General features: G+C 39.4%; 1 protein-coding gene across 1 annotated transcript in view; it reads left to right on the top strand.

Moving 5' to 3' along the window:
• Window positions 1–2,121: 2,121 nt before the first annotated feature.
• Window positions 2,122–22,918, top strand: part of spop (speckle type BTB/POZ protein) — a 130,453-nt gene continuing 109,656 nt past the window's right edge. Inside the window, exon 1 of the mRNA XM_023299497.3 lies at window positions 2,122–2,193. The gene's annotated coding sequence lies outside the window, so the exon portion shown is untranslated. The remainder of the gene's footprint in view (window positions 2,194–22,918) is intronic.

The raw sequence follows: 22,918 nt of genomic DNA, 5'->3' as shown, positions 1-22,918 counted from the left end.
ACGCAAACCGCAATGTTTTCTTACATTCTATCCATTCTTTTAGATAGAGGGGTATAAATATTTGCTGTTCCAGAAGATAAAATCTCTACAACAGAACTTACATCATGAAACAACCAAGTATACTGAAAAAATAACAATGGACAGATGGAGAGCAGCGTCACAGACCAGAAATCACAACACATAGAGTTACTGAGGGTGTCGATGCTGCTACTGGAATGTTGTCCTACTCTTCCTGAAGGACTCAGTGAAGCTGGAGGTTTTAGGATCATATTTTACATCCAGAGCTGCATGAAAAGGTTTCTTGGATGATGATCTGGGGAGTTTATTTAACTGCCTGGCTACAGCTCTAACTGACAACCGGCATCCAGCATGTCGGCACACATTCTCATTTCGCTCTTGTCATCTCTATCATCATGTTATGAGAATAAAGCTGAATTTAGGTTGGCCTTTTATATTGTCTATAGGTACTGATCACGCTATTTGACTGTTGTCCTTTAAAGCCACCTGACAGGCTATGGATTAACTCAGTGGTCGAGAATTTGTCACCAATTTGTGGACCAACTCACAAATTGAACAATTAGCTAAATTTAACACTTTTCCAACCACTTCTAACAATGGAAATGCGATTTTTAACTTTCCCAGTAAGTTAGCAAACAGAATCATCTGCACGTTGCATTTTTAATTTTATTCATCTGAGGTGCTCGAAAATAAAAGCCCCTGGTTTGATTCTAGAGATGTGGAAAAAATTATCTATGCTAATTAAGAGTTCAGAAGTAATGATAATGAAGTGATGGAGTGTTGATGTCATCATTCCATGTCACTGTGTCACTATCAATATCTCAGTTTAGTATGTGCTGCTCATTTTTATATATTGTGCATTTCCTGTCCTTGATCATGTCTCATCTTCTCCCTGATGTGATATGGAGGTTTTCTTTGCTGCTATGTATCAAAGCAAAACCAACAAACTAAAACTGATCTAGACTAACTACAGTCTGACCATCAGTGATGATAAGCGCCGCAGTCCCGAATGTTTTATATGGATCTATTCATCTGTCATTCTGTTTGTGTTTTTATCTCTGATATCATCTTATTTTGGAGGGGTTTATTGCGCAAACTGCATATGTTTTGGGTTCTCTGTGTGTCATTCAAGCAGCAGTTTTACTTACTTGGCACTTGAAGGTTTTATTAGAACGTGTGCTGGAGACTGAACCGGTTAATTCTTGGCATGTAGTGGTAACCAGTTAACTCACTCACTGGGGCAGGAATGGAAAGCTTTGGATATAAGAAGCTTTCCCAAACAGAAAATGGGTGAGTGAAAGGATGATGGGCAAAGCACAGAAAGGCAGTGGGATGAGCTTACATTGCAGAGAGCACAGTGTCTCACATTTTAGATCCATTTACACCATGCCTTGCCTTTTCCCTGAAAGAACACGCTTTTTTTTTGCAACCACATAACAAATATTTCTCAACCCGGCATGTTTGGAAGGTGTGTGTGTGTGTGTGTTTTTTTTTTTTTTTTAAAGATCATTAAAATGACACCATTTATCAGACAGAAACTGTAAACACAGAGAGCCATCAAAATTTGAAGTTATTGAAATTTTTGCAACTCCTCACCTGTCATGCGTGGTTCCAAAATTAACCAAATCTATGCCTAAAATCTCAATATTTCAATAAACTCACTTTATTTAACAGATTTTATTCAAAAAGTCCGTCTCAGTTTTGCCAAATATTTTTTTTAGAATCTGGAATTTGTAAATCGATCTGTAATATTGACTATTTTACTCAAAATGAAAACTTGGAATCAACACGTCCAACTTTTGTCTTTTCTATTATTTTGACATTATAACTTTGATATACTGCAAAAAAGACATTTCTGAGTTCTCTCTGCTTCTAGCCATGCCCAAGGTGTATGCAAACAGGCGCAAAACTCTATATTGCAATGACAAATGAACCCACTGTGAGTAAAAACAATGACAGCAAAAAAAAAGAAAGAAAAAAACCTCATTTAAAATAACGGCAGTCTGATCATGAGTGACATACGGAATTCTGGATTTGATAAGAGCAGAACCAAAACAATCCCAGCATGGCGAGTCTCTCATTGGGCGTCTGCACACGTCACCGCCTAACCCGGAAGAGCAGTGACAGCTCCTGTCAAAAATCCTTGGTCTCTTTTCTCGGAACTGCGAAAAAAAGGTGAGTTTTAAAGTTGTAAGATTGCCTCTTCTTGTGCCTGTCGCTTGTACCGTTTGATATCTCCCCTGTGGTAACGTACGTTTGAAGTTTGGCCGTGATTAGACGCTGGAAGCACTTTTCCAGAGCTTAAATATTAGCCGCTAGCAGGCTATTGTTAGCAGGTTACTAACGGCTCAACACTGTTTATTTGGGCTCTTCTTGTTTGTGTTCTACTTTTCGGCTGATTTTTGTCATTTTCCGTGTCGCACTGAGGTCTGCCGGCTGAATGTGCTTGTCACGGCAAAAAATTATCGGTGTGAAAATTTCCACGGGCGCATGCAAAATAGTGAGCCCGCAGTGATAAAGCATATCGTCCCGTATCCTCCGGCTCAGCTCAGAGCATCCTGCCAAATAGTGAGCGCAGCTTTTCCCCCTCTGTTGCTTCTCCCTCCGCAGTGCAGGACAGCTGCAGGTTTCACTGCCAGAGAGCGTCTGAACGCAGAGTTAAGAGTCCAGCACAAAGGCTACTGCAATGCAGGCTGATGTCCCAACGCTGCCTCTGCAAGATGGTCAGAAGAAACATAGTCATAAGGAGATTATAAGCTGCAGAGAAAGTGATGAGAAAACTGTGACATCCACATCTGTGCCCTTATCCCACAGCTGCTACTTTTTATTGTATTTATTCACTTATATGTAGTTTATCATGTTAAATGTACTTACTACTTGAGCTGAAATACTCAATTTATCAAGGAAGTCTAGTTATTGATAACAAATTCATTGGTGACTATTTTTTAAATAACTGACTGTACTTTTCCATTAAATAATCTGTAACACTTGACAGTTTTACGTAAGAAATGTGAGAATTTGATGCCTTTTCTTGTTGTACATGATAAACTCTTAAAAATAATGCATTGGTACAAGATGAAATATCTAATTTGCTAAACTGCAAACTTTTTTGATGTATTAGGTTGACATAATAATGTTGGTAATTGCATCAACTAAATATTGTGTGTAATTGCAATTCAAATGTTTGATGTCAAATATAGAGATGGAATGTTTCAATATAGTTGATGCAAAACTAAATCCAAGTTGAAGTACCTAAATGAAATTGGCTTGATAACTTAACATTTCTTCCCCTCCTCTATCTTACCAGGTCTGGATAGTTTCAGATGGTTAAGACTGGTAATTAAAAATATTTTCTGTTGTAGAAACAAAGCTAATTCCCCTGACTGAATGTTTGTAATTTACTTGCTGAACATAATTTATAATTGTGTTGAAGCGATGTATTGTGCAACCCTAATTCTCAGTGCTTATTTATTGAGTAGTAATGAGGAGGAAACTGGTTGAACAGATGCCCTTGAAAGCTACATTTGGCAATAAAAGGCCTTGATTTTAGTCTCTTGTGGACATGTGTCTGGACAGTTGCGGACACCATAGATGTGCAGTTGTTGTTGACATTAGAGCCTTGATTATACTCCCTCTGCAGACACCATGGATGCATAAATGTTGTATTATATTACTTTGTAGTCTCCTAGATGTTCACCTGGGAGGACTTTGCTCCTTACATGTCCAGTGTGTTTGTATCTATGTATTCTAGGCATGCATGCTACTGCCAAACATGGCTACAACCCCACAACTTGTAGCGTAGTCGACGCAGTTATTGGGCTGCACACGGACGTCTGCAGAGGGATCCGAACAGACTGAAGATGAAGAAGATGAAGACATAAAATATGGGCACAGAAAGTGTAAGACTGATCTTATACTAGTTTCCAGTCTGCAAGGAGGACTCTGTTCCATACATGTGCATTAGATCAGCATCTACACATGCAGACTACTGCTGAGCATGAACACTACTGCCCTTGTAGCACAGGTGCCATGCAGACCTGCATATTAGGCTGCATGTGAAAGTCAGAAGAGTAATCCACATGGACTCTTGCATACTTTGGCAGATGACAAAATTTCCATCACACAGACCTGTGCATATCACTGCAAACCTTCAAGTACTTGTGGAAGTGGGAAGTATGACACTTACCTAATGTTATGTGTCCACTGGGACGTTTTTTGATATGAGGAATTGCATTTGACTACTTGATGGGTGGACACTAGGCAGTGTCATGATAAATAATTGACAGGTGCTCTCCATCCTAGAGGAAACAAATACAGGCTTCATCTTCGGGCAATCATGCAAATATGAGCCACAATCGATAGAATGAATGCTTCACTTGTACACTGTTTGCTCCTGCATTTAGAATGGGACCAAAATGGCGACTCTTTTAATTATATTCTGAAAAAAGAAAATCGTGAAAATGTGTGTCTGAAAACATTTAAGGTGAGAAACAAGCCATGCAGTTGCTGAATCTGTCCTCAACAACAACAACTAACTGTTCTCTTCGACAACAGTTGGTTGGGGTTTCCAGATGGGGTAAGTGGCAGTTGGATGCCCCTGATTTCCATGAAGTAGCCTAGATGTCAACTTTATAAAGATGAGAAGCAGCCAACGTGACAGCCCATCCTACAAAAACAACACTACCAGAATGCACTGCATAGACAATGACCGATGCTGTGGACACGTACCACAACACTGGTTTAACTTCTTGCCAGTGTGTGCTGAAAATTCAGCTGCAATGTCTTCTAGAGTTTCATACTCAGATGTGCTGGAATTGTATGCGTGAGCAAGAAGGCATGTGGGAGTTCAGAAATGCTCTGAATGGGAGTCTTGTTTGATTCAGAAGAGTATCGTGAAAATATTTCAATCACAAAGATATCTCTTCGACATATTTCTCTTCCTCCCATGCTGTCACACAGATTCCTCACATAGCTGTCGGTACAGAGGGATTCCCGACGGACGACTTGTTCTGGTGTAAATGTTTGTTAGAATAATTGAAATGTTATTAAACTGCGGCTTCATCCACAAAATAAAAGGACTGTCTTCTGCCTCTCAAGCCGAAAACACGCCGCAGACTCGAGCTCATCATGCAAACAGTTTAGTGCGACAGCTGTCATCACTTCAGTCACAGTAGCTCACAGTCCAAGAAATTATCTCGCTCTCAACACCAGAAGGAATGTGATACCACTGTGTATCATAAGAAGACACATAGATAGGCTTTACTGTGCTGGGATTGGAAATTCAGAATTCACAGCAAAAGAAGAAGAGATACAGACAAGCCAAGAGCACATAAAGTAGACAGGCACATACTAGTACTAAGAATCTGATGGCTCTGTTAGTGAAGTGTGAGAAGGTTGGTGTGGGGAGACCAGTTGAATTATTCTTTAATGAGGTTGGGGGGCAACAGCAAAAGTTTACAGAACAAGACTTTGCAGGCATTATTTTTTAATAATGGCGGTATGTTGGTCAAAAAAGATTTTATTGACTGTGGAGAGTGTAAGATCCTGGAAGCTGTCGACCCGTTCCACATTTATATACTTTGTCTTCGGTGTGCTGGTGACCTCTTCTTTTGTTTTGTTAACACTCACTTGTAGGTAGCTGTCAGCGCAACATGCTGTGAAGGGCTGATGCATTTATTTGTTTAGAGGCTGACAATAAAGAAACACTGACCAGACCAGAACTGAACTATTTTACGCAAATGAGTAATGTAATAAAGATTAGATGTACAGAGACAGCAACTGTTTCTATTCACAGACCATGCAAATTGTCAGGCCATAGTTGAACAAACATAAATAAAACGAGCGGCCGCCACCCACAAGGCTCGGTCTGGCTGTGGTGGAGATGTAGGTGTTCACCTCTGTACAGAACATTCAGATTTTAACCGATGCAGCTGTTGCACATCAGCAAAAGTGAAAGAGACATAAACAACGAGGCAGACATTTTGATATGACATAGCAGGAGAACTACAGGTGTAATTAATCACACCAACCACGACTGCAGTCCTTTTTGATTTGCTAGTTTCAAGACCCCACCAGTGCTTTTGGCGTTTAATTTAACAGCTGACTGTTCAGAATCAGAATTATAGATGTGAACATCGTTTTGATTAGTTGTAATTACACTGAGACAGGTCTTTCTGACAGTCTGAGATATCTGAAATTCAGTTCTGACCAGTCAGAATAATAGTTATATCAGCGAAAAATAGCATTATTTACAGATATTTGCTGTTATTTTCATTGTGTTTACAGTTTTTGGACTCATTTTTTCTTGTACCCTTGTTGCCACATTTTCCTTGTGTTTTTACAGATTTTTTTTTAGTGTCTCATTCCAGTTTGAGTTATCTATGAAGTCATTCTGATCAGTTAAAACTTAAATTAAGATGTAGATATCGTGAATTTAGCGAAATGTAGTCATCATGAACTGGATTAATGACTGTAGTTGCAATTAAACGGCAGAGGTCTGTCACCAGAATTACAACTATTCATAATTTAGCTGCAAATATTCAGAATTCATATTATGCATATCTGCAGCCTAATTGCAGATATCTGTAATGGGAAACCTCTTTTACATAAATGGTAAAAAGTAGCATAATTTTTCCTAGAAAGAATGATAATGTAGATATATAAAATGTTCTTTTCGACTGAGGAAAATTGAATTACAGATATCTGTACTACATTTGCAGTCTAGCCATTAAATGTTAAAACAGCCTGCTGTAAGTGCTGATCCCACTGTTAGCGCTCTGTGATAAATGTGCAGTGTCATTGTTAATCGTATTAATTACACCTCTGCTCTACTATGACATGTTAAATGGCAGCTGTGTGCCCGCAGTTGTGAGGGTTATTTCAGTATACAAATATATATATTGAATATCTATTTGAGTATATGCAACTGAGATTTAGTACTCATTACAATATTGCTGTTATTAAGACATACTTTATATGCCTTTTATATTCTGCCCATGTTTCCTCTTTCATAATTCAAAGTAACACTGATTGTCACTTTGTTGTGCAAACAGCCCTGCCGGCCTTTCTTCTTTCAGCATGCTGGTTCAGTATGTTTTTGTCTGTACAATGAAATGTATTATTTTCAGCTGTTTTTCAAAAGCCATTTCAAAGCCATAAAAAAACTAATTTCGCCGCAGCATGTCAAGCATTGCATTTTAATAATTGTTACTAGAATTTATCATTCCATTTCATTTTACTCTGGGGGTCTTTTTGTTTAAAAAGAACAAGTGACTTGGTTGTAAAATAGTTCAAGCGATTCTCTTTTTTTTTTTTTTTTTGGTCAATAACCAATAAATTCTCGCAGCGAGGGGAAACTCTGTGTACTCTTTATAAAAACATCCAGCAGACATGTGGCAGTTGAGATTCTGTGGCAAAACTGTACTGAATTTATGAACGCAAAATTATGTATTTCGTGGGGGAAAACCCATTTGTATGAACCACCCAAGTAAATTTGGTGTAAGACGAACACAGATCAGGCTGTTAACAAGATGAATTTGGAGGGGACAGGCCAGATGCTCTGTTTCATATTGCTGAGCTGTATGCATCAAAAGTGGTTATTAGACAGGTGGCCTTTCCATAGACTTCCACCTGGCAGCTGGCAGATACACACACTTTTTCTTTGTTTATCAGAGTGTGTGTGTGTGTGGACTGGAATGAGACCACTTGTCTTGATTTAAAAGTGCTTTTCTCGCCTGGCTGCTTGTACTCGCCTTAAACACTAGTCAAATTTAAACTCTTACAATGATGTGTGTCGAGCTCCCCCTCTAGCCGACTGTGTCCACTCAGCTCGTCGCTGTATATAAACTATTCAAACACTCTGTCAGATTTTCTTTACACACAAGCGGCCAGTTGCCCAGAGCCCCCCTCTTTATACACTACAAGATGCAGCCATTTGGTTTATTTACGGGAGGTGCTTCTGTAACTGCTGGGAATCGGCCAAGAGCCAATCGAAACACACGGTGGAGGCCAAGCTAATAGAATCTGACAGGAATGGAGTCATAGAGGCCGCTCAGGCATCGTAAAGCTGTCGCTGTTTAAGCCCCTAAATTTGTCGCTATTACCTGCCTGCTTCTCCCTTTACATGGGCAAAGAGTCCTCCTGAGTTTGAGTCGCTGTTCATCTTTGCCCGTTTAGTGGGTTTGCTGGCGTGTGCAGGCATACTTGTGTGTTTTCAGGATCGGAGTGCACTGGCAGTGAATTGCAGTGACTGTAAAGGTCAATAAAAACACTGTCCACCACATTGGTATCAAGTAAACAGTGAGGATAAGTGCAAGAGTTTGGTGAATTTGAACAAAATGTTTCTGCACTGCACCATTTTCTCAGTCTTCTGCTCTGTGTTTTTATGTATTTACACTCATATTAGCCTACGTGCTTTTTGGGGAATTGCTTTGCAGGGGGAGATGTCAAAATGTGCAAATCTGTTCTGTGGTGTCACAGTGTACAATGCTACAGCAGTCAGCACATCAAATCACACTTAGTGGGGAAAAAGAGAGCCATTGAAAATCATTCATTCGTCAGGAATGAATGGTGTTTTTTGCCACTAATGAGTCTGATTACAAGAATATACAGAAATTCCCCTAAAGCCAGTTGTCTCCTGAGCTGTGCTTTTGGATCAGCTCCAGAAAGTGTTGGCCGATGGCATCACAGCCCACAGCTTTCTGTTTCTGTCTTTGTGGAAAAAAAAAATTGATGAATGGTATAAAAAAATATGAGAATATAATCAACATAAGGATACCTCGTATTTGAGCTCCCTTTTCCATAGACTCATTTGATGCTTAATGTATTTAATTGGTGTAAAAATATGAGTAGTTAAGCTCTTCATATAAGCACAGACAGTGTGCGGTGTAAAATATGAGTTTTAAAGGTAGCTAATATGGTTTGAGTGCGTTCTCAATACAGAAAGTGCTTTTTGTATTTCAGCGCGGTGCAGTTGTAGCATTGATTTTCTGTCGTCCGATGCTGCTTCCAAGAATCTGCCTGTGTGCTGGCCTACTAAGACATAATTGATATAGGCAGAGGCCCACTCAAAAATGCCTCTGATTGGGCCTTTTATAGATGCAACATGAGAAGAAGCTCATTTCTCACATTGCTGATCGCTTGTGAGGGAAGGCAACAAGTATTGAATTAGTTTGCATGAGACGAGGGAAATTGAAATATGGATTGGGGTCGCAAATGCCTGCCAGTGCTATTGGCTGTTTCGGATATGGAGGATGAAATGTATTTTCTGTGTATGTGTGTGTCAGCGTGTGACTGATGCAGACGGGGCCGGCATCGAATGGTTTTCCAGCGCTGTTGCACAGAGCTATTTTCCAATAACAAGTAGGGAGCAGGAGTGACACAGATGAAGTGAATGTTTTAAGAGGAAAAGTAATCTTAAAGACAAGCCACGCTATTCTTCACTCTAATACGAAGCCTCATCCTCTGCTTCGCCTACTGTACATTATATACAGCTTCTGTCTTGAAGCCTGACATGAGCTAGGTCTCTCGCCATTGGCCATTTAGATGTATTTAAATCATGCATGCATGCTGACTTTGGACCTGCGATTTGAACCGGCCAGGTCCCTGGTCTCTGCCAGGCTGCTCAGCAAAACTTATGACCCAGTGAAGCTGCCTGAATATGAATTAATGGCAACACGGTTGGTTAAAAGTCAGATCCAGTTTTGCTGATACTATCTGGCATTTAATCGTAGAAAACCGTGAACCATCCTAATAGTTTGATTTTCAGCCCAACGGATGTATCAGTGAGCTGATGTTCTCACCTAGTATTGATCATGGATATATTGATATTAGCCGAACTGCTGTCTGATACGTGCATATGAAAACTTTTTTTTTTTTAATGGAACATAATGCAGAAAAAGATACTTGGGATAATTTAGAAATGGTGTCATCACATAGTTTATCCAGCAGTGCAGCTGTGACTTCGTTATTTACAATCCACTAAGCACTACCTGCAGCACATGTAGCAGAGTGCATTTTACAGCTAGTGGTGTGGAGTCAAGTGGTGTCTTCATTGTGAATTGATAATTAGTTTATGAAATAAATTGCTGGAAAGTATGAGAAATGTTGACTGAGATATAGATGTTGTTCTACTTGGATTAATAATTATCTTCTATACCTGTTTCTATTGGCTCTGTGTAAACATTGCCTGCAGTTCAGCCAAAAAGTCCCTATTTGTTATGCAACTGTTGGTCAATAATGACTTCATGGTTGTGTAGAGCTGCCAATCTCTTTTTTGTTTTTTTTCCAAAATCTGTTTAGCACACACAATTTATGTTTTGCAAACTTTTAAATGTGATGTGTCGAATAAAGTGATTTTATATGAAATGTCATGATTTTCAGCTTAGTTTTGGTTATTTTTCTCGACAAAAGGGCACATGATTAGCTCTCGGACCTTCTGAAAATTACATATTATCGATGCAAATTTCTTAATCGCTAATCGACAGCCTTATCCATTAATAACCAATTGATCGTTAACACAAATTGAACTCTGGCTGCTCCAACTGAGTGGAATATAAGGTACTAGGCCTCAGTGATGCTGTGTTAGTGCATATCACCTCCGGCCAGTTGGCATTAGGCTGAAGACTTTGTCATGGTGGCTTTCTACAACCAAAACTCTTACATGCTCTTCTTCTTAACGCCTCCTTGGTGGCACAACCAGGTACTACAGCTAATGCACATCTACTTTTATGACATGCATGTCCTTGGTCTTCTGCTTTATTGGTTAATATGTTTTAAATATATTTTCAGTTGGTACCAGTTGCAAGCAGGTATCCAGTGTTGGTTGGGGTCTACTTTGATTACTAGATCGACTTTTGTCATGGTTCCAATGTGTCTAATTTGTCATTTGAGAAGGATTTTAAGGGCCAAAAGAGAATAGCGGTCCAGTCCAACTGAATGTGTTGAGGGAGGTGATGAAAACTATCGTATCCAAGAGATTTGATTAAAACACTATTATTCCTACTGGGATAGTGATCACATGCAGGTATTGACATGCAAATTTATAGATATGTAGGCTGTAATCTTTTTTTTTTGCAAACACCAAAGAAAACACTCATGTTTTCCTGTAACAGGCAGCAGAAAAGGAGTTGCATGTCAATGGTGCGGACTGAAAAGAAAGAGGACAGGAGGAGGTGGAGGAAGAGTAAGAATTGTGGCTGTGAAATCGATAGTTCATACTGTTCTGAAATTGAGGGGTTGTTTTTTGTCAGAAACAGCGTATGGAAGGTGGAATATGAAATAGCTTTGGTGGAGGCCCCTCATGTAAGCAACAGTATTGATTTCCAGAGACCTGGTCCAATTATGGTACCGCAGGTTTTGTCAGTGCCCTTTAAAGGACAAGAGCGACTCTGGTGGGGCAGAATTTTGGCCGTCGCCCGACTTTGCCTCAACTCCTCCTCCCCGAGTGGCCAGCTGTTTCTGTCACCAAAGCCACAGAGAAGAGAGTCAAGGAAATAGAGCCTTCTGTTTCTGCAGTTTCCAGAGACTCTATGAGGACACAGCTGCAGGATGGAAGATTTCCCCTCTTGGCAGTTCCTGCTAAGAGATTCACTAGCATTACAACATAAAGAGAAAATAATCCTCTCTCTTTGTGTGGTAATATGTGTTTGCGTGGGTGTCTATTGGCAAGTGGCTCAGGGAGAAAGAGTGTGACTGAGTGGACTGACAGACTCGATGTCTGTGTACGAGACAGACCGGCTTTGAATGTCTGTAAGTGTGTTTTGTTACTCAACAAGGATGGGGGGGTTGCAGGAGTGTCGGTACAGCTGCACCTCGTATTGAGGTGTATTCACATATATCCCCTATAGTTTAGCAGTTACTGTGAACAGCCAGACATTAGTGGAGAAATTGCAGCTGTTTTAAAGCCTTTATTGCTGGAGGATTTACAGGGCAAAATGGTCTGTAATTCCCAGCCTGTGCTCCCGCTGTGCTGTCCCTGCTGCTGACGCTGCTTTCATTCGGCCCTATCTGGCTTCATAAGGAAAAGCGACGGGAGGGTATCAGCTCCCGGAACAATATAGGACATTTTTCCTCTTCCACTCTTGAGATTCAAAAAAAAGTTTGCTGGCAAAGATGCTCCGATTTTGCCTCTTACTCTCTGTCTCTTCCCCTTTGCTTCCTCTACAGTCACCATGTGTCCCATCCCTTCTTCCCCTATTCCTCTCACTCCTTTAACTCTCTCTCCAAGTAACGGGAGTCTCTCGCAATATGCTGTGTTTCCCCACTTGAGTGTTAATGAGGCGGATGAATATTCATGAAGCGGAGTCCGACATCGCTGTGGCGATTGTGCAGAGGATGATTGTGTGCACAGGGACTGTGGTGGCCACGTTTCTGAGTGATCCGCTGTGCATCAGGAGACTCTGGGCTCGTCTGCTAATGATGCAGATGTGCGTCCCTGAGTTTTGTTTTGGTCGGCGATTGTGGATGACCCGTTCCCAAGGCCTTTCCTCCCTCCCTGGTGGCTGCTGCTGGAGCTTAAGTTTAGCCTCCAGCTGCTTATGGAAGACAGCCGGAGAGCCGAGGGACCGAGAAGAGGAGCTACATTCCTCTGCTTCATCCTCCCTGTGGTCCTGGCTTGTGACAAACTGATGCCACAGGTCTCCTCTCTGGGGACCGTCTCTTTCCTTTTATTATACCTCTCCCTCTTGGTTCCTACCTGTCTTCATCTTCTTATTTTCTGTGGCTCTTGCATTTTCTTTCTTGGAGCATATTGCACTGTGATGCTGACTGCACTACGTGTTAAAGGACGCGTACGACAGCATGCGGCCCATTTTAACATCAAAAGGCTGCGTGATGCATGCTCGTCGTGTCTCTTGCGTTGCTGTTTCCTCCCCTCCTCCACCCCACCCTCCCGCCACGCCACACTTTTTTCATTGTCAGCTTTGTTCTGCTTTTCAGATTCTCCTCCAATAGTTCCTATAGTAATCTCTTACGTTTTTCTCCCCTCTCTTTTCCCCCCTTTTGCTCGGCAGCTTCTCATTTACATTTTCTCACTTGCTCATCATCCCAGCCTTCACTGCCTTCAGCCTGCGGCTCTCTCAGGTCCCCTTTCCATCTCTTATTTGCTATTACTACCTTTCCCCCCACCTCCCTCTCTCAGCCTATCCTCCCTCGTGTCTCCGTTAGATATCTGACCCATGCAGGAGCTTTGATGGTTCTGTTAAACATCTGTAAAATCTTTGATCTACCACCAGCCATTTTCGACATGAGGTGATGTGTGTTTATGTCTGCAGTACAAGGTGGAAATGTGTGCTTGTCTGTCCTTCTCGTACCGTTTGTGCTCAGCAACCTTTAATTTGGGGAGGCGAGCCTGCTGTTGTGGAGGCCAGATAGTCCGCCAGGCTCCTTTGTGGTGACATACAGGAGGCCTTCCTGCTCCTCTGTGTTCATGAAAACGGTTGCACTGCCACTTAATGTTGTCAGTTTCAGTCTAGCAGGCGTCCATACTGATTCTCACGCACGCACACATCCTTCCTGCAGTTGGGGAAAGGGTGGAGGCTGGCCAATTTATCAGAGCTCTGACTGTAAGGCTACAGGGAGCCCTCCGTCTTCATCAGTTCACTCAGCAAATAGGCACACCCCAGTCGCCGCTACTAGACTTACTTCATGTGTCTCCATTACACGTTAATAACAAAGCTGTGAGGGTGACTAGAAATGGCGCTCGCATGTTTTGTAATGTTAAGAAACAAGGGTCTGCTCAAATCACAAGCGAAACAGGTTAAAAATGTCTTCATTACCTCGGAAGAATGAGAACAACCTCAGATTTATGAGTGTTTCCCTCAGGTTGGCAGTTTACAATAACAAGCAGTTGGCAGATTATTAAACTATAATAGTAGTCATTTTATTATGAGCTAATGAGAATAACATTAACTGGATTGCAACTGCCGCATCAACTGACTGCTGCTCCGCTGTGTTTATTGCAAATTTGAAACAAGTATAGAGGTAATAATAAATAGATTAGCTTCGTGCAAGAGCTGTGTTCGGTTCAGGTTGCATTTATTAAAGTATTTCTTGCTGTTTCGGTCCTGCCATGTGATATCTCACAGCCGCTGTCCTGCAGTAGCGAAGGACGCCTGTCTTCTCTTTCTATCTTTCCTCCATCTCCTCCTCTCCGCTGCCCTTGGCCTCCGTGGCCCCTCTCTTTCCTTGATCAAAGCCCCTTTGAGGGTGCTGAGCGGGTCCGGGGCTGATGGTGATTTCATGATATGTGCGCGTCTTCAGAATCTCGTCTCCTCGTGTGATTAGATGGTGTGTGACAGGTGGCGTCAGTCCCATCAGCTCGCATTAGGCGCCGGCGCTGCTCCGCCGCCACCGCTGCCGTTTTTATCCTTTAATGTTAAACCTTCCTCACCAGCCGAATCAATTATCAGTGATTATGTTAGTGTCAAAGTCTTTAGCGCTTGACTGAGCCCCGCCACCGCCTCCTCCCACTCTTTGCTGTGTGGCCCAGAGGCCCAACAGAAGCCACACTACGCTGATCCCCAGTCAGGGCGCGACTGTTGCAGAGGGACAGCTTTACAGACAGCTCTAAGTTTAACCTTCCTCCTCAACAGCGGTGTGACAATGCAAGGAGAGTTTATTATTCCTGACAAAACTCCCCCCATGTAGGTCCTCCTCAGCCAGAAAGCTGCATAGCGATTAGCCCCATCATGCCCAATTGGGGCTGTAGCTGTCAGCGCTGGCTTGGTGGTCTTGTGTCTTTGCGTTGAACACTGTTGTACGCCGCTTGAGAAGACCATGTTGTATAAGTAGTAAGAGATCACAGGGCCTTGGGCGCACCACACTGCTGAAAGGAGAATGTTTCACGCAAAATCCCACATTTCCCCCTCGTAACCAGTCTCCTTCTGTCATGCACTGTAAAAAATATCTGTGAAATAGGGTTTGAAAATTTCCTGTGTTTGTTTTGGCTCAGGAGGAGAGTAAGTATGTGTTTTAGTCACAGCCGCTGCAGGAAAAAATCCTAGAGGAAACACTAGAACAGTCAAATGTTCAAATATTTAATAAAGCAGATTAACTTATTATTTCCAAAAACAATTGCAGTGGCTGGAGGTTGAGACAGTCAAAAAAAGTTGTTTACCATTTTTCAGTCCTTAATATACATCATTTTTCTTTCATGTGGGAACGAATATCTGTTAAACAATATTTTTTGCTGACTAAAGATTAAAGATGAAAAAAATGTAATTTAATGGTCAAATGTTGTAAAAGAATAAACTATGATTTGTAAAAATACTGATTTTTGATGTGTACATTATTTATAGTTTTGGCCTGTTTTTTTTTATATCTAACATGTAAATTAATACATTTGTTCTGTGATTTTACTCCATATTATATGTAAGAAAAAAACATGGCAAATTTGTAAAATAATATTGAAAATGTGACACGAAGGTGCTAGAAAATATGTTAAAAGACAAATACTGTAACATTCAAAAACTTAAAACATTTGTAAAATAGTCGATTAAATGCAATAAAAACGTGTTTAAACACGAGAGAAAATGATTATTTTGTAAAAAAAAAATACAGAGGCTAGAGGTTGCTACAGTCAAAAAAGGTATTTACTGTTTTTCAGTCCTTAATAAACATATTTTTCTTTCAAATAATCACAAAAATCTGTAAAATAATTTAAAAAAATTCGGACTAAATACAGTAAGTAGTGTTTTTTTTCATTTTTTAAAGGTTAAACGCATGAATTGATACTTTTTTGTGTCATTTTACTAGTTATCATCTGTAATTGAACAAAACTGGAAACAATCTGTAAAATAACAGTATGTTGTTAAAAAAAAACAAAACACATGAGTTAAAACTGTTAAAAATCCTCTTGGCTGACACCTATGGATTTGCAAGTGTCATTGCTTGTCACACACATATATTCACACATGGTTCTCAAGAGTCTGTAAATATCACCAGACTGCAAATTTGCATCATGGCAGTTTATATAACACACGCATATTCTCATACGCATCAACAACTTGTGATGTTTGCTGCTCCATCATTTCCCCACCTCCTTCCTAATCGCTAACATACGTGCTGAAACTGTCTGCAGGGTTGTGATCCATTTTGGAACGAGACGCTGTCACTTTTTGTTCGACATTTGAGCATTTGTGTGAAGGAGGCTAGAAAATAACATTTCAAATTGAATTGACTTGCTCCATTGTGATCCGGAGGGCCTGACCTGTTGGTGCTCTATTGACCATACACTGGGAACGTGGTAACAGCGAATAAATAATGGGAGTGTAACAGCACTCGAAACAGCACAAAATAACATGAAATATCACTAAATAACAGCACACAGCTCAGCCTCAGATTATGCTCATAGTTTGATGCATTTTCAGTTCAGCAGAAAAAAAAGAGGTGCCTTAAATAATAGTTTTGTTATGCATTAAGAAAAAGACAGACAGTCAGCAGTGGATCGTTGGCCTTAATTCTTACCTTAATAAAAAAAAAAATCGTGGAAAAAAGGTATGAAAATCTGGCAGCAAGGGTGTCAGAAAATTAGTTCATATGATGGAATATTGTAACATTTAAAAACTGTAAAAATGCTAAAATATTGGTAAATAACTATATTTTAATTGATTTAAATATAATAATGCTGTGCCATTTTATGGTTACACAGAGATTATAGATGTTAGTTTTTTATTGCTTATTTTTTACTGTCAATATTTAAAGAAATACATTTTTTTCTGTCATATTCAGAGATGTAATTTAACATAATAGTTAAAGTCAGTAAAATAACAATCAAAAAATATTGTTTCCAATTTTACAATCTTTGAAATAGAGAATTTTTCTTCCAAATAACAGCAGTTATCTTAAAAGAATGATCTTTTTAGCTGATTTAAATACAGAAATGCCGTGTGATTTTTCTGGTTACACACAGAGATTATAGATATTGTTCCAATTTTTTTAAATTGTTTATTTTTTACTGTCAATATTTAAATGAATACTACAGTTTAAAAAAATGGATTTTGTCTTCAAATGTTCAAAAATAGTGAAGACAATAGCGACACTAGTCACAGTTTTGGCCTGTTTATTTTTACATTTAACATGTGAATTTAAAATTTTCATACGATTTTTTTGTCTGTCATTTTACTGGCTTTTATGTCAATTTAGCAAAACAGAAGGAATCTTTAAAACAACAGTAAGTTGTCAAAATAAATTGGTTAAAAATTGTCACGTAACATTTTTGTCACAGTGTACTCAAACAGTTATGTCATTCAATTGCTAACTTACTGTCAATAACCAAAAATATGAATCACAAATGTCAGTAATGCCCCTTTGTAAGACTGACCTGTTAAAGACTAAAAATATCTGTGGAGACGAGTGCACCATATTCATTGACCACTGAATCCAGCAGTGCAGTTTAGCTTTAATAATGCTGCCCTTGTTTGAATAATCTTTGCTGGAATTGTGACTGGACACAGCAGACCAGTAACTGCTATCAACACATGTTCAGTGTGATTTCCACGTGGAGGCTGGATGACGTTGTGGCCGCACAGGAAGACTGATTAAAATGTGTGAATCAATGCTGTAACAGCAAACAAAACCTACTTTAGACTTGTGTCTAAAGCTTCCAGGGTTTGGCGTCACAAGCACACATGAATCTCCTCAGAGGTTCACAGTGGTCACTCAACCATGCCGTTCAACACACCTATAGCTATTTATGTACTAATTTCATTTGACAGAATTTTTTCTCTGTTGAAATACACAAAAATATCACTTAAACTACAAAATAACTTTAGAAACATGACCGTGAATAACCCTTTGACAAAAAAAAGTCTATTGAAATACATTGGCAATTTTTTGGGGGAGTTTCTAGAATATTATATATTGTAGTAAATATTTAAATACATATTTATTTTTTCAAGACATGAAACTGTTAAATTCAAGTTTAGTCCTGTAAATATATTTCTTTAATAGGACACAATTCATCCCAATTATTGGAAAAACATTCATTGGTTTGGTAATTTATTAATTGAGTGATATCATGTATAATTATAAAGGTTTTCATGACAAAGATGTTAAATGAATTTGTCCTCCTCAGTGTAAAGCATGTATAATAACATATAGTCTGTCAAAGTCAAGCAAATAAAAGGCCAAAAAAAATCCAAGGATTGTTATTTTCTTATTATTATTTTTACGAGATGATTAGTTTCTATCATTTTACAGTATTTTTTGGAGTCCCAGCAGCCAGAATAATATATGTGTGTGTGTATATATATATATATATATATATATATATATATATATATATATATATATATATATATATATATATATATATATATATATATATATATGTAACAGCAAATATCTGTAAAATAATGATTATTTTTGCTGATTAAATACAGTAGATAGTGTAATTTTACCGTCAAATTTTACCGTGGCCTGTTTTTTAAGGTTTAACCTGTAAATTATTACTTTTTTTTCTATGATTTTACTAGTTGTTATCTGTAATTTAACACATCAGGGAAAATATGTACAACAACTGTTAAAACTGTTAAAAAATGTTAATTTTTACACTATATCTACACAGTTACTGACTGACAACAATTTAATCACAGCAGTCGACACACAGTTACTTCACTCACACAACCTGTAAATTATTATTTGTTTCAAATGATAATTACTGCATTTAATCAGCAAAAATTATCATTATTTTACAGATGTTTGCTGTTACTTGAAAGAAAAACTGTATATTAAGGACTGAAAAATGATAACTTTTTTGAACGTCTTAACCTCCATATCATATCAAAAATCTGACTTTTTACAAAGAGCAATCTATTCGACACACTAACTCACAAAAACAACTTTGAATTGCACTTTATAGGTTAATATTTATGTGAAATCTTTACTGAGTTATATTCTCAAAAGCTTTCTCCCTCAGTAATCATCATTTTCTGAGTACAGACATTAGAAATAACCTAAAACGGACAACAAATATGCTCAATTTTACCCCTAACTCGCGAATAGCTGGCCTGCTAGTGGGTCGTTTTTATCATTTTAACCAACAATACAGACAGTTAGTGCTGGGTAAAAATGAGATCAGGACATAATTTATAATTCATGTGATTTATGTGTCCTGATGGGGAACCTTGTTTTAGGCTCCTCACTGCAGTTCCACAATAAATTAACAAGCAGAGAACACAGGCAGCGAGAGCACTCGTACCATAAAACCAGCAGCACACGTCATAAAAGCACCAATCAAACGTAAACCCAGAGAGAAGCCGCTCAAACAAATTCATTATCTTTAGTGCTTATTTTTCCAACCTCTGTGGCAGAGATAACTTTTCACATTCGTACGCTGTCATTTTTACTGAACACAACGCTGCACGCTGCTGTAAAAGAGAGAGCATTAAAATGAGGCACAATATGGCCTCAATGTGGAACAATACTGTATTTTTAAGTCTTACTAGACCAACAGAGTGCCGTGTTTATACCAGTAGGGAACAACTAAAAGCACTGGCAGAGACTGAATGTATAAAAATCATGCATTTCCCACTTGAACTTTCACAAATGCTTTATCAACATTTTTCTATTTAATAGCATTATAGCGTAATTTCTGTGTGACATAGGCTATAAAGTGCACTGAATCCCCAGTAATATAGTATTTTTCTTCACTGAGCAACTTTGAATGTATTATTTTTATGTATTTTAACTTTATTTTACCAGACAAGTCAATTTCTGTCCAATCATAATAATAATATTTCCGACCTCCCGCATTTTGAGCAATTAGCTGTACTTGTTGTTCCAGATAATTGAATTTATCACTTTCAGCCTGTTCCTACAGGTTGTGAACACTAATTAGGCTACCGCTAAAAATGTGAAAATGAAATGCAACGCTTTCTGTTCCCTCAGCCAACAGATGGTGATTGCAGATGTTGGAGTTTATGTATTTTTTAAATGTTAAAGTCTATTTGATGAGGGAGTCAAAAGGACTGAATTCACGTTCAGCAAAATGCTGTCCAACCCAAACAGTTAATCAATAAATTGCCAAGTTCAAGGATATGAAATGAAGTAGCGGCACTTCTCACATTCAGTTAATTAAGTCATTTATCAAGCAGAATACTAAACATTTGCTTGTTTTTCTAATGAAATTTTGAAGAAGTCACCTTGGGCTCTTTTGAATCCAGATCATTAGGCTCATTTAAAGATAATAATTTGATTACTTGATGGAAAACTGGATAATAATGCCTCCACTGTAGTTGAAGTATATCTTGCGTCTTTCCATTAGCACGAGCTCTCTGTGGAAATAAATCAGGGGTCAGGTTTGGAGTTGCCAGTTAGGATTAGCGTTTTTAAATTCAGCCGCTGTGCTTCTTTACTCGACAAGCCGCCGCTGTTGACAGGCCCGGAAGTTTGTTTGAGGCTTTTAAGATCTAATGTGTCCGCCTGCTATCTAAGATTGTTTCTCTGACTCACTGTGGACCCCCGCCGCCCCCCTCAACCTGCCCACCCTCTCCTCCTATACGTTATCCAGCGTTGAGTGGAGGTAAGGGAAGATAGTAATCTGCTGTAGCCTTGGCACTCTCTCACACTCTGGTCTCATTGAAGAAGATTGATGGCCCTCTTTCTGGAATGGTTGTTTTGGATGGAGAGAGAAAAAGATGGAGGCAGAGGAGTGGGTTTAAAATGAAAAACCGAGTGAGAGAGGGAGGCAGGGAGGGCTGGTGGTGGGGGAAAAAAAGAAGAAATGGAGGTGGGGTGAGTGATAGTTGTAAAAGATGGAGAAATGGAAGAGGAAATGTCACTGTGGTGGTGCTGGAGAGCTCATTAAATTTGGTTTGTGTTTTATTGAGTACGAGTATGCATCCACCTGTGATTGGTTTCAGATTCACACATCACTCTTTCTTTTTTTTTTTCCTTTCCCCAACACACACGTGGGTTATGGAATTGGCTGCACTTGGTTTGCATGTCAGCAGGATTATATTTAAATGTCAGCTTTTCTCTCAGGATGCAAATGAGACAGGAACGTGTTGTGATGGAGTGATTTTCTACATGTGTCTGGTGTTTGCGTTGCATTCGAATGCTGTTTCCTGGAGGCCTTGAAGGTATCGGGATATTCAGCATTAACAGCCGGCGCTGCACTGCTAGGGGGAATTAGCAACCCTTCATCCTTTTCATGATAGGTCTATTGCTCGGTGCCCGTGTGGGTGGCATTGGGTTGATTGGCTGTGATGACAGTTCTGCTCTTAATTGTGTCAGTTATTCTCCCTCTGTGGCTCTTTTTGAACCTAGTCAAGCGTTTGATGTAACCTCCTGGCGTTTTGTTCCTTTCTACATATTGGTCTTTTTAAGTCTTTGCAGGTTTTAGGAGCAGCGAGACAGAGAGGAGCAAATCTTTCTTCTTCCTCCTTAATTCTGCCCTCCTTTGAGAGCACAATTGAATCTGACATTTTCTTTATTTTTTCTGGGATACCCCCCATCCCTCCGTGTCCCTCTCTGCCCTCTGCTTAATTTGTCTTCCATCCCTTTAGTGCCTCCTTTGTTTGTCTCCTCTGTTTCTCGGCTATTGTTTGAGATGCTGTTCCACTCTGTTCTCTTTGTCTTTCCCGCTCTATTTCATCAGCCTGTTGTACATCGACCCATGTTTCATCCCTCCTCTATGTCGTCCCCACTCTTCATTTTTCTGCACTCTATTTTCCCCTTTCTTCAAGTCCCTGTCTGGCATCTCTATCCTCCTTTTCTATTTGTGTCTGATGGACCGTGCTGTCTCACGGCGCCCAGACATCGCCGGGGTCAACTAGTCAGGCCTTGGCGGTGTGACTGCTCGGATTGTCTATTGTTTTCTCTTCCTGTCTTAACTGACCACTTGAGACTGTTGGAGTCACAGCGGGGCAGCAGGACCGAGAAGACAAAGGAACATAAAGGCCGCATCCCGTTGTGCTCATTCAGACCGTTGAAAGGGATGTTACAAGCTCCGGGTCATACATCTTTTCTTGTGGTCAGTACCCACCCGACCAGTGTGAATTTCGCACACAGAAAGTATTAACAGTCACCGTTTATAGCTGTAAGAGAAGTGGTAGAATATATAATCTACAGTAGTTGATTTCTTGATTCCTTGGGGGAAATGGAAACAAGCTGTAAACATAAGGAATGTCACAATTGTTACATAATCGCCTGATTGCAGTCGTTAGAGCTGGCCGTGATCATTTTGCATAACAGTTAGAATCACAGCTGGATGAAGCTAACAGAAATGTCAGTATTTTTCTGCTGTGGTTTAACAGCAACAACTGTTTACCTCACTTAATGTTCACCTTACCGCATTTCTATGAGCATCTATTGACATGAAGGTCATGGATTTAGTTGGCTTCTCAGTGAAACTAAAGCTAATCTAAAATAACAAACAGAAAACTGACTGTAATTTCCTAAGTTGATGTGGCGAACTTGTTAAACAGTTGTCCTCTGTGACATTAACTTTCTCTAGAGATGTGTTTCTGTCCTATGAATATAGAACATATAGCTACCAGGGATACTCGTTTGGAAGAATGTTTTAGACCAATTGTTGGTCACCTTACCGTATTCAATTAAGCATTAACATAAAATAAACACAGTGGACACAATTGTGTTACTTAATGACATTAATTTTACTAATTAACAGCAATAAATTGATTTATAAGTAATCATTAATGTCCCTATTCGCTGCTAAAAGCGTCACTATGTCCATCAAAGTTTAGTAGCAAACTTTGATGACACTGATGACTTGTGTAGTGAATTTGTGCTGTTTAAAGAAAAATAAATTGACTTGAGTATACTAAAAATTACACTAACATAGGACCAAAACAGTAGAGAAAGTTGTTCTAAAAGAAGATTACATATTACTAGCTCAGCCGCTATTAATTTAGAGCAGTAATGGGGTTGAATGAACAGA

The sequence above is a fragment of the Amphiprion ocellaris genome, chromosome 19 (genome assembly GCF_022539595.1).
Source record: "Amphiprion ocellaris isolate individual 3 ecotype Okinawa chromosome 19, ASM2253959v1, whole genome shotgun sequence".
Lineage (NCBI taxonomy): Eukaryota > Metazoa > Chordata > Actinopteri > Pomacentridae > Amphiprion > Amphiprion ocellaris.
The sequence above is the reverse complement of the archived record's forward strand: the minus strand, read 5'-3'. Positions and strand labels throughout refer to the sequence as shown.